Source organism: Calypte anna, chromosome 5 (assembly GCF_003957555.1).
Source record: "Calypte anna isolate BGI_N300 chromosome 5, bCalAnn1_v1.p, whole genome shotgun sequence".
Lineage (NCBI taxonomy): Eukaryota > Metazoa > Chordata > Aves > Apodiformes > Trochilidae > Calypte > Calypte anna.
In genome coordinates this window covers 15,914,553-15,927,101 of record NC_044250.1, presented here as the reverse complement: position 1 = coordinate 15,927,101, position 12,549 = coordinate 15,914,553, and the positions used below count along the sequence as shown (strand labels likewise).

General features: G+C 47.2%; 1 protein-coding gene across 6 annotated transcripts in view; it reads left to right on the top strand.

Annotated features, from left to right (window-relative positions):
* Positions 1–12,549, top strand: part of TSPAN4 (tetraspanin 4) — a 381,566-nt gene that overhangs the window by 186,294 nt on the left and 182,723 nt on the right. The window lies entirely within an intron of this gene.

Genomic DNA, 12,549 nt, shown 5'->3' with positions numbered 1-12,549 from the left:
AAGGATGCTTGATGGCCCAAGAGGGCAGAAACATGAGCAGAGGGCTGACATACAGGTACAGAAAATGGTGCAGAGCAGACAATGATAAAACAAACAGCAGCAGACTGCTAAAAATTGATATTATCACCAGCTGGCCTGGGAATGAGGATGGGGCATGGAAGTGTGAGTGGGGGAATACCCATACACAGAGAATCCCTGTGCCTGGGAGTGTACAGTATGAATCCAGGATAGATCCTAATGCTGGGACAAGTTTGGGAGCTGGCAGGCTGTGCCCTTCCCTCCCAGCCAGCAGCCACACACTAAAGAAGCATCTGTGCTATGGAAAGGGCTGTGAGGAACCTTTTCCTTTCATCAGCACTTTTATACGTAGAAAACAGCAGCAGTGAGGCAGCTGAGCTGAGTTTAAGAGCTCAAATTTAGAAAAAAAAATAAATTTAGAGCTCAAAGCTTAGAGCTGAAGGTACTTAGTGGCAGAATAGCAGTGCTGGATGGGGACAAATGAGATGGGGACATCCCACATGGGACCAAAAGCTCAGGCATGTATGGAATACAGGAATACAACTCAGGAACAGAGCTGAGGGATGCTCGTGTTAGTGAACATCCCTGGTGTGAAATCTGCCTTCACAGAAGGTATGGCAGCAGTACCACCTTGCCCTCCTGCCACACTTTCTGGTGTAAGGCAGAGGGTGAGAATTAGCTTAGGAATTAATTAGGAATTAGCTTAATTTCAGGGCACCAGATATAAATCCTATAACCCAGTTTAATTGTGGTTCATCCTTTTTCTAGATCCTACACTGATGCCAGTGCAATGTTCTTTTCCCTGTCCTTTGTATAACCTCTCCTGGTTCTATTTGAAATTATGAAGCTTGGGTTAAATCTATGGAAATTGTTTGGTTTATTGATTTTTTGCCATGCCCTCAAGTGAGAGGACTCTCAGCACAATAACTTGGATTTATGAAGCCAAGATTTTAATTCAAGATTTGTTCAATATTTTAGATAAGTTGTTTCTTCATTTCTGTGGCTTGGTCTTGGCTGTCTTGGAAGCACAGGATCCCTGTGTGGATGTGTGGATCCCTGTGTGGATGGTGCCTGATTTCTTTGTGCTCACCTCTGAGTTGGTTTGGTGCTTACCTGAGGTAACAGTCTGGGGTGGTTTTCCAGGAGAAAGTTTGGTTTCCTGAAGTGGGGATTCCAGACCCAGGAACCCAACCTCAAAATGTTGGTTTTCCATAAAGGATGGAGGTCAGAGAGTGCTTTCTTTGGGCAGAGGAGCAAGAAGGGAGTTTGCTGGAAGTGGAGCATTGTTCACACAGGCTTCTTAGAGCTTCAGACATGTTGGTCTTGTGTTAAGGATCATCTGTTCATCCTTGTGTGTTCCATACTTCTCCTGAGTGCTTCAGATGGATGAATTGAGCTGGGAAAGGATCAACATCTTCATGTCTTTTCCTTGAGTTGGGAGTGTACCATTAAGGCAAGTGGCAGCATCCCTAATGGTAAATTAGCCCCCAGGGTAGGGTAGGTTCCATCCATCCCCTGGGAGAGCCTTTTCACAAGTTCATCTTGCCAAGTATTGTAGGTGCTACAAATTCTTCTTGGGACTCTCATTGGAATTCAGGTTTTTTTCCTGCTTGCATACTGCATGTGAGTCTGAAAAGCCCTCTTGTCCTTCAAAATGGAATTTCCTGAGCAAATGAGGTAGCACAAACAATCTGAAATGCAGGAAGCAAGGCAAAGAGTTGTAAATTCAGTTCCCTGCCATTGTTTTAATAAACAACTCAACCACCAGAAAGTCCCATAATCTAGTTCACATGAGCAGGAATTTGGCAGAACTCAGTCTGGTGGGTTTGCAGCCTCTGCTTATCACAGAACCAGGACTGCAAGCATCACTGCATCCTGCTCCTTTTTATCCTTCATCCTTGGGAAACTGATCTTGTCAGGAAAAGAAAGGGGGAGGACAAAATGTGTCATTCCCATGCAGGCTGGATGCAGTTCCTGTGCTCAATGTTTGTTAGAAGGACTGGGCTGGGGGATGCTTTGTGTCTTTCAAGCACGTGTTGCAGATCCAAATTTCAATGTCTGGTCTTACTTTTCGTGTAGATTGTTTGTTTGTTTGTTAGGTGTGTGACTTATAAGGCTATTTACTTCAACAGATTTTAGACACTGAAGTATTTGGCACTTCCCCATCTCTCCTTTTTGTGGTGCACACAAGAAGCTCATCAGCTGCCCAACTGTAATTTCTGTTTTATCATAAATGCAGAGCAGGAGGAAAATGCTGGCACCAGCATCTTCCTATAAAAGGGAACATTGACTTTAATATGCCTAGAAGCACCAGTTTGGAAGCATTTCCCTTTTCCCCTAAGTGGAGAAAACCTTTCATCAAAGTTTCAACTCTGGGGGTGAGATGTCAGGTGTCAGTCGGAGTGGTTTGTCAGTTGTTATACCACAGTCTGTCCTGTAACCTCTGGGGATTGATGTTCAGGCTTTACTGCCTGAGCTGTAAAAACGAGGAACTGACATGGAATGCTGCTTCCCACCTAGGGTCACCTCCAGACAGAATGGGGAAGTTCTGGGAATGCAGGGTGGACAAGCAGAAAAGTTGTTGTTTATTAAGGCAGCTTAAATGGGCTCATCTCCTGCTGAGAAATGATGGGTGAGAAGGGAAGTCAGTGTCAAAAGTGTGATGGGAGATCTTATGGAAGGGGAAAGCAGTATTTATTAAAAAAAAATATCTTTAAATAAGTTGATTTTACCTGCTGACACTCATCTCTCATGGGTTTCATTCATCTTGGTAGCTGTACCCACGTGGCCAGGGCTCAAGCAGGTGTATGTCCAAGTGGTCTGGCGGGAATGTGGGATGTGTGGGATGCAGAATGCCAGGTGTCCAGCTTCTGAGATTCTCCCTGCTGTAACAAGCACGTTTTGGGGCAGATATCTCGTGCCCTTTCAGATTCAGCAGGTTACAGGTGGTGCTTTGCTGCAGAGCTTTTCCTGCTCCATCTCCCATAAAGCTGAGGCAGGGTTCTGCTTCTGTGCTCCTAAGGTTAGGAGTGGCAGATGTGACAGTGACACAACCTTGGCATGGTTTCCATTACCAATACAGGCCCTTCTTTTAACCCTTTGCTCTCCTTTTTCTTCTTATTTCTGTAACAAATCTCTCCAGGTGGATTTTTTGTGGTAAAGCTCTTGGGGAGGTGAAGGAGCTGGAGTGGGTTGTGTGAGTGCATCAGGAAAACCAACTCCTTAGGAATCCAGTTGGATACCACCTCTCCCCAGATGGAGAAGGCATCCCCAGGGTCAAAGTTGGACCAGTTAGAATAATGTTATAACCCTGCTATAGTTCTAGAAAATGGTGTTGCATGAGCAGAGAGAAACAGGTAGGCTTCTGCCTGGAACTGAAAATACAGCTTTGTGTGACACTGTTTCCAGATATTCTGTGTTTTCACATATTATGTGAATTTTGTCATGTGAGAACAACTTTGTTTCTTCATGGTTAGCAGGATGCTTCAGGGCTCCAGCAAAGTGGACTCTGCTCTGGTGTTCCTGTGCTGTCAGGGCTCAGGTTGTTTATTCATCCAGTTGGTGTTACCTGTTGGGCATCTTCAGCTAAGCACAGCAGACAGCCTTACCTAGCTGGGGATCCAGGGAATAACTGGAAGAGAGAGTCATTTGGTGCAGGAAATGCCAAGAAGATTGTGGTTCCAAGAATCAGTTCAGTGGGGCTCAGCCATGCCTATGGAAAAGAGGGAAAATTCCTGTACCAGCCTCTCCTTCCTCCCCAGGTCTCTTGTAGGGCACTGGAGTTATTGACACTCCATTTACCTGCACACAATAATCAGGGATTTTTCGGGGGGAGTCCCTGGGGATGGTGCTTTGCAGAGCAGCTGTGAGCTCGGTGCATCAGTGCCTTTGGTCACAAGGCCCTTTGGGTACTGAAAGTGAGGACTGAGCCCACCTGAGTGACTGCAATGCTGGATTAAACCTTGGCTCCATTCCTCCATCTGAGCTGACTATTGAGTAGAGTCCACAACACTCCAGTGGATTGAGATGGGGAGAAATGGGGAGGGAGAAGTGGGGAGTGAGGCTGGGGGCAGAAAGCAACAGCTGAGAGGTTCTGCAGCCATGTAGAGCTGCAGTTCAAATGCAGTATAATTTCCAAGTTAAATTCTCAACTTGTGCTCCATGTGGGTGGCTCTGAAGAATACTTTTTACAGAGCTGGCAGGGTGAGCTGGCAGAGAGGATACAGGATGGAAGTTGTTGCTGCATGCAGACAAGAGCTGGTGAGGTCTCTGCTATGGGGGGGATTAAATAAGTATTTGAGGGACCAGGTCTGAGGTGTGGTGCTGGCCTGAGTTAGGGGCACAGTGCAGGATTCTCTTTCCTCCAGGAGCTGAAGAAGGAGTCAGAGGGTGTGAAAAGAAGTGTGTGAAAGGAATTAAAAATATTACAAGTGTTAGAAAGGAACCTCTCTCTCTTTCACACAATATTCTTGAATACATAATGCAGCCTGCAAAGGAATTTGTTTGGTGCTCAGGTGTCAAGCCTGGGAAGTAGGAGGTTTCCCAAGTCCTGTGGAAGAGTTTGGGGTTTAACCTGTGGTGGGGTGGGTGTGAGGATGCCCTGGTGACCCATTCCAATGTCAGCATGAAAAATCTCAAAGCCCAGAGAGCCCATAGCATTGAATTTCCATGTGAAACTTCACCTCTGGTTTATTATCTGCTTGCAGCTGTTTGGGGTTTTTTTTGGTTTGGTTTTTCTTGTTTGTTTGTTTTTTGCACCCTCTCCAGATGTTTCCCCTGCAGCAGCAAAGGAAACACATCTGGGAGGTCACACACAGAGCTGTATTTGGATAAACCCCTTTTAGGGGGGGGGGGGGGGGTGGGGGTGGAAAGCAATGAAACCTTAAGACATGATAAGTAGAGAGCCTGGAGCATAATGGCCAAGCTACTGTGCTGTCAGCTCTTCAGGGGTCCTGGGAGCAATCCAGGTAATTGGTTTATGCTTTGTCAGGTTCTTTGTCAGCCTGCCCTAAGCTGGTCTGCTCTCCTTGCATGAACTGGAAAATCTCAGTCAGTGGTCCCAGGGAGCTCTGGTTTCCTTGGGAACATAGTGCTATGACTTCCTTACAGTGTGGGATGGACACTTGGAGCAGCAGGGTAGGGAAAGGATGTGATCAGCCCACCTGGTGCTCCCTATCTCCAACTTGGCAGCACTTGGGAGTGCATCACGGAGCACTGATCCAGCAGGGAGAAGCCAAAAGGCTCTTTTCTTATCTCCTGCTGTTCCTCTGCCTCGTTCCCCTCCGTGTCCATCATTTGGTGAAGTTAGCAGATGGGCTGCCCCAGGTGACACATGCTTACCTGCAGGGAAGAGAAGCTCTTCAGCCAAGTCCCTGGTCCCAGTGCTGCTGCTGGCAGCTCTCTGCTTGGCAGCTGGCCTCAGGGAGGAGATTACTTTGTCCTTTTCCTGCCTCCTGTTTGCCAGGTTCCTTTCTGATGGCCAGGCTGGTCGTGCATGGTGGAGATAACCCTGGTTCAGCAGCTCAGGCTGTCAGCAACCAGAAAATACTTGGGCAGAACTGAAAGAGCCAAGAGCTGAGCTAATTTGGTAGCAGGCTGGGGGGGAGAGGGGGGGAATGGTTCTTTGGTATAAATATTTTCTTCCTGTGTCTTTCTGCAGAGGACTGAGATCTTCCATCAGAATCTCCCTCTCCCCCTGTTAACAACATTCATGGTCCCTCTCCCTGCTCTTTCTATCCCAACCAAGCTGCTCTCTCCAGGAGCCTTCCCAGCACCAGGGCTTTTGTTCCCTTTTACCCAGCACTTTTTGTTCCCCCCTTTTCCCCAGCACTCCCAGCACCAGCTCAGCAGACAGAGACTCTTCTTGTGCTCTCATTTTCCAAGGCTTGCTGAGTTTCCCTGGATGCTTGAAGGAGCCCTGCCAGTCCAGTTGTGTCCCTCCCAACCCCTGACCTCCCCCAAAGAAAGATAAACACCATTGCTTCAGACTGATGTTCCTTTGTGAAATGTGGCTGCTTTCCCTGTAGAAAACAGGATATGTTTTTCCTGTTGTGATTCTTGTCTCCTGATTTATTCCCAGCATCCTAGCTTTTGCTGACTCCTAATCCCAGAGGGCAAAACACTTGTGTTCATGGGATCTTGTCTGAATAACCTCAGTGCAGAGTCCTCCCACATTGCCCAGTATGCAGGGAAGTTGTACTGCTGTGTCCTGCACAGCTACAGAGGATCCCTTAACCCTCTTTACCATGCAGGGCTTCCCACAGATGCTTCCAAGCATCCTAGATCACCACGTTTTTTAATTGTCCTATGACAGAGCAGACCTCATGTCTGTTGCTTCTTGAATTTCTTGTCTATCTTCCGTAGCAAATATTCCAGGTGATGCAGACACACGTGGGTATATCCACCTAAAGCATGAATAGGCTCTGGCCAGAGTATCTAACTGTGAAATCACTGGATTCATTATTTGGTGTAAGGGCCAGGAGAAGAACTTGCCATGATACTGATGTGTTGGGGGTTTGCTAAGCAGCAAGTGCAGAAGAAAACTCAGCTTTGTATTTATGGGCCATGTGAAGAGGGATGCTGAAGGCAGGATTTCCTTCAGTGTTCCAATTCAAGACACCAGTTTGCTGGTTGGATATTTCTGCAGAAGCCACTTTTCCCCTCAGCTGGAGGTAGAAAGAAGCAGAGGAAGGGCCAGAGCTGGAGGGATGTGCAGTGGTTGTGGGGCTGCCTGGGGCATGGCAGCAGCAAGGGCCTGGAAGGAGAGGTGTTTGTAGCATCCCATCTCCTGGCTGCATCTTCCTGAGGACCAAACCTGGGTGCAGATCTTTCTGTGCACCCTGGGGCCTTGCTGCTGCTGAAACCCCAGGCAGGCATCGTGTTCACAAGGATTTTGTGTGTGTGTGTTCCTGCCAGGCTGACGGAGGGGATGGGATTGCTGAGTGGGGCTGTTTCCCTGCTTCTTTGTGTGTTGGGAGCCTACTTGGTGGGGTTTGGCTTGTTGCTGGTGTGTTTTCCTGTGGTCATTTGGTGCTGAGCTGTGGTTCCCATGTGTCTGCTCACAACAAAATCCTCAGATGCACAGGGGCCAGGATTTTCACTAAAAAATGTCGTGTAAGAGACCCGAGCACAGGGTGAGGGCCCTGGGAAGTTACAGTTCCCCTTGTTATAAACTCCTCTGGCCAACAATTTCCTATTTTGGCACAAACCCAAATCCAGAAGCCCAGCCAGATTCCTTTTTTAAGGCACTGGCAGTGTTCAGCATGTTTCCTATGTGACAGGGATGGTGACTGCTCAGAGCCCTCTGCTCTTCTCCTTTTTCCTGCTGTCTTATTTCTGAGCACCTGCCCAAAACCTCCCAGACCATCCTGGTTCTTAGCATAAAAAAACCCCAGGCATTTTCAGCTTCATGAATAACAGTTTGCTTCCTCCTTTAATAACTTGGCTGCTGTCTGCTCTCCCAGGCAGCTCCTGCTTACTTGCTGTCACTGCTCAGCTCCTCCAGGGTGACATTGTCCTCGTGTTTTGACAATAATGTTCATCTGTTTGTGCAGCTCAGGGTAGAGGCTTTGTGGCCAGGGATGGAAATACATGGGCTTGGGCAGCTTATAATGAAATCCAGGCTTTTACTTCATCTGCTGTGAAGCCCCTGCAGCTCAGTGGCTGGGTCTGAGGTGTCTTTGGGGCTGTGAAATGAGGTCAGTGGGTGCTGGATGATTGGAATGCATCAGGTCTTCACCTCCTCCAGTTTAATGCTCCAGTTTAATCCAGCTTCCTGGGTGGCCATGTCCAGCTGGATGCAGGGATTTTGATGAGCCAAGGTGGACAGAGTTTCACAGACAAATCCTTGCCTGGGAACTTCCTACCTGTGCTGGGTGGGTTGTAGACACAGAGGGCTTGGAGTAAATGGCTCTGCAGAGCTGAGGGAGGTGGCAGAATCAATAATTCCCTCTTAGCTGAGGTCTCCCAGTGCAGCTGGGGTGGGGGACAATATTAATGAGAAAAATCAAAGTGGGGCAATCAATCCAGGGCCTTTCAGTACCAAGAGATCTCAAAGTAGCTGCAGAGAAGAGCAGGTAGCAGGTTACTGAAGAAGAAAAGCAAACTATTTCTGATGAACTTGGAAACCCTTAATGTTTCCTTGCTAAGGAATGGGAATATGTCACCCAGAAACCTTGGAGTGGGTGAGGAGGTGCCTGCAAACCTTGTCCTCAAGACCCAAACCATCAGAGAGGTCTGAGACCCCAGCAAGGGACATGGGAAGGGAGATGCTGTGAGTTGCATTGTACTTTGGAATGTGATTTTGTGGGAAGCTTTATGGCTTCTTAAATGGAAGAAATAGCTGTGCACTAGGAATTAACACCAAAACACTCTTGTCACAGGCAGCAGATGAAGTGTTCCACACTGAGTGACAAATCTGCCTCCTTAATGCCAGAAACAGCACCACATTCTGGAGAGGGCAAAGAGGGGCTGGAGAGGGACTTTTACAAGGGATGTGGTGATTGGACAAGGGGGAATGGTTTTAATCTGGAAGAGGGGGAGATTTAGGCTGGGAATTAGGAAGGAATTCTTGAGTGTGAGGGTGGTGAAATGGTGGAAGGGGTTGTGGCTGCCCCATCCCTGGCAGTGTCCCAGCCCAGGTTGGATGGGGCTTGGAGCACCCTGGGCTGTGGGAGGTGTCCCTGACCATGCAGGGGGTTGGGACTGGGTGAGCTTTAAGGTCCCTTCCAACCCAAACCCTTCTGGGATTCCTTTCCTTTTGCCTGTTTGGACTGAGCTCTGTAAACTAATATGTAGGTCTGGATCAGATTCCAGAAATCGTCCATTTCCCTGGGTTTCCATTGTTGGATCAGTGGGGATGCTGTGGTGTACAGCAAACAAGATGATCTTCACTGCAGTCACTTTTCTGACTGCAAGCCTCACCTTTCAAGGCAATTAGAGGCTAACTCAGGGGTATGTTGAACCTGCTCTTGCAGTGAGAGTGTTTGATTAGGATATTTTCTGTTATCCTCTGCTGCCATCGAAGCATTTCCTGCTAGTAATTCCTGCTAGTCACTACTGCAGACTTGGCTGTATAAATTCCCCTCCATTAACTCCCACTGAAAGGTATCTAAGCCAAATCAAGAGGGTAATTCAAGTTTTGTCTATGAAGAGTTGAGCATCCTGGGGTGGAAATGGTCCTCATGGTATAGGAAAAGCACTGATCATAAGGAGCTGGTTTTCTGCTCTGGAGCTTTTCAGTAGCAGTGCAGCAGTAGATGGAAGAGCTCAGTTATATGGGAGTTATCAGCAGTAGAGATTGGATGAAATATAAATGCAGCTTCAGGGAGTCAAAAAGGTAAAGCTGTTGTTGGGCTGTCTGTGTTCTTTGTGGATCCAGACCAGTACCAAACCTTTGAGCAATAAAATGTGTGTTCACCTAAAGAGTAGCAAAGCTGCTGAGATGCAGGAGGCTGATTCCAGTCCTTTCTCTTTCCTTATTTGTCCTGCAGAGCCTTGATCTGTCAGATGCCAAGAACAGGAATAATCTCTGTTGTAAAGCTTGTGGGGCTGGACCAGTGAAAAGCATGCAAAATGTAGGGTTTTTTTTTTTCTTTTTTCATTTTCTTCACCACAGGCTAGGGGGAGAGAAGGGAATAGGTAGTTGCTACCTGAAAGATGAGCATCAGGGACTTGCAATGCCTGCTGAAGTGCTGCAGAGCTGCCCCATCTGTGGAGCTTTTTCAAGGAGCAGAGGTCAGATAATGGAGCTCTTTGTATTGCACTGCTGTGATATTTCCCCAGAAGCTCTCAGTGCTTTGTAAGCAGCTGTCACTGTGATTTTTGGCCCCCAGTCCTTCGAATCTCGGGGCCTTCTCCTGTGGTTTGTGTCACTTTATTTTCATCAAGCAGAAGAGTAAAGTTGGTGATGAAACATTCTCTCTTTGATTTCATCTGGTCACTGTTTCTTGTCTTTTACAGATGCTTTGGGAGTAGAAGTGACTGAAAAACCCTGTGATAGCTTTTCTCCTCTACATCTCCCTCTGATCTGTGGTGGTGTAACTTCTCTGCTATTTATAGGTCATCCTTTTGCAGAGCTATCAGTGCACAATACCTCTAACTTGGTCAGTTTGTACTTTGTATACACCTCAGGTCACCTGCAGGTGTAATGTGTAAGGTGATGGATGGTCCTTTGGGCATGGCTCCTCCTCCTGCATGCTGGGTGCTCAGCTTTAACACCTTATTTCTTTTATTTTAACAAATCTGTGTAAATGGCCTGTGCCTGGGGGGCCATCCTTAGAGCTCTCTATGTCCCTGCTGTGACAAGCCACTTAGAATTTTAGCCATGAATAGTTGTAAAGCCTCCACATAGTTTTTCCCTACTGCTCAGCTCTGCCAAAGTATCTCCTCTCTCTCAGTAAAAATATATCCTCATTTAGTGTTGGAATGCAACCCCAATCACAGTAGGTTCATCTTTTCACACTGTTCTTCCAAACCACTGGGATTATTGTAGTGTTTCACCTCTTGCCTGGCTCTCCATACACAGCAGCTTTGAGTTCCATCCCTGCCTTCCACAGCCCTAATTTCCCTGAGATGATGGAATCAGGGAATAGTTCCTGTTGGAAGTGACTTCCAGAGGTCATCTGCTCGAATCCCTTGTGCCAGGCAGGACAAGCTGTGCAGTTCTATTGGGTTGCTCACTCAGAGCCTTTTTAAATCTTAAATTCTGCCTTCATCTCCTAAGATGGGGATTGCCCATGTGTCAGAGCCCATGGTCCAGCGCTGGACAACCTCCCAGTGATTCCTCAGTGCTCAGATTCCCCCCAGTCTCTACTCAGAAGTTCCCTTATCACAAATTGTGCCCATTGCCTCTCCTCCTCTTTCTGTGCTTGACCCCAGCTTCATCTTCCAGACCCCTTCTTGTCAGGGTTTAACACTGGGCAGACAATTAAACTGAAATAACAGATTCTCTCTGTGAATCCCTCTCACCTCCCTGATAAAGGAAGGAGAGAGAATAAGGGAGAGAGACTGATGGGTTGGAAACTGAACTGCACAGCTTTAGTGAAACAGTAATGATAAATAGGAAAAATGACTAAATCTATACAAATATACAGGAAAATGGATCCCAGGTTTCTCCCTCTCTCCCCCAATAACTCTCCCATCCCCACTGAGGCTGCAGGGCAGCCCTGGGACAGTCCAGGCTGGAATCCTGGGGTCAGCAGCAGTTGGGAGCTGGAGGCAGGAACACAGAGATTCAGGCTGGGATGGATCAGGAGCACAGGCAGAGGAAGGGATGGAATCCTCCCAGGATGCTGAAGGATGCTGGAAGAGGTGAAGAAGGGTAAAGGAGTTGGGCCCTGGTGATCCCTGAGATTTCTCCTGAGTCTGAGGTGTATGGGATGGAATCCTCTGTTTGGTCAGTTCTGGTCATTTCTCTTGTCTGCTCCTCCCTAAAGGAGGTCACAGGTGGGACCTCTTTCCCTCCTTCCTCTTTCCAGAGCACAAGATGTTCCTCAGAGCTGAGCAGTGCCCTTGGCTCTGCAGCCCATTGTCCAGCAGTAACTCTAAACACCCAGGGTTAGCAGTCCCACAGCAGACACTGACTGAGAAACTGCGTGTTCATTCCAACAAGAGACTGAGCTGAAAGCAAAAGTACAAGACAGAAAATCCCCTTTATCCTGGCCCAAGCCAGGACACTTCCCTTCATGAGGCTGAAGCCAGCACTGCCATCCCTCAGTCCTCTGTTGGGACTGTTCAAGCCCCAGATTTCCATTTATTGCTTCAGCTTCTTCATCATCCTGGTGTCCCTCTGTCAGTCTGTGTCTCATTGTTTGTACTCAGGAGCCCAGAACTGGCTCAGATCCTGCAGTTTTGCAAGTGCTGAGTAGAGCAAGAAAATCACTGCCACTCAGCTTCTGCCTTCCTTGCTTTTTATACAGAATCAACCCTCAGGGCAGCTGTTGATCTATTTTTAATCTGTTGGCCACCAGGTCCTTCTCCACAAAACCATTTCCCTGCCAGTTGGCTGGAAAATAATTTACTGTGGTAAATGATGCAGAATACAATGGGATGGGGTTGTTTGTCTCTTGCCTTAACTTGGAGTTTTGTTTTCAGTAGGTTAGTATCACTCTCCCATGATCCTTTCCCCCAGTACTTTCTTTAGATCTTCATTTTAATGCCAAATCTTAGTAAATACTTGTAATACCCAGAACAGTTGTTATCCTTTTATAGATGATTTTAGAGTATTTTCCAGGCATTCATTCTGCAAAGCTCAGGATCAGGAAACATCTAACCAACGCTTCTCAATATTTGAAGTGTGACCTAACTTGCCAGGGCCTGTTTTGCAGGAAAAGTAAGAACTTCCTGAAGGTAGAGCACTGAATCCTAGTGGAAGGTTTTATTGGGGCTGTTCCCTCCCTCTCTTGTTATCACTGCAGATCAAATTGATCTGGAGGGGTGAGCAATGTTTATGGTTCCTTTCTGTGTTTTATTTCCTAAATTCTGATCTGTTTCTGTGCAAATCCCTTGAAATCTGTTACCAAATAGAACCCA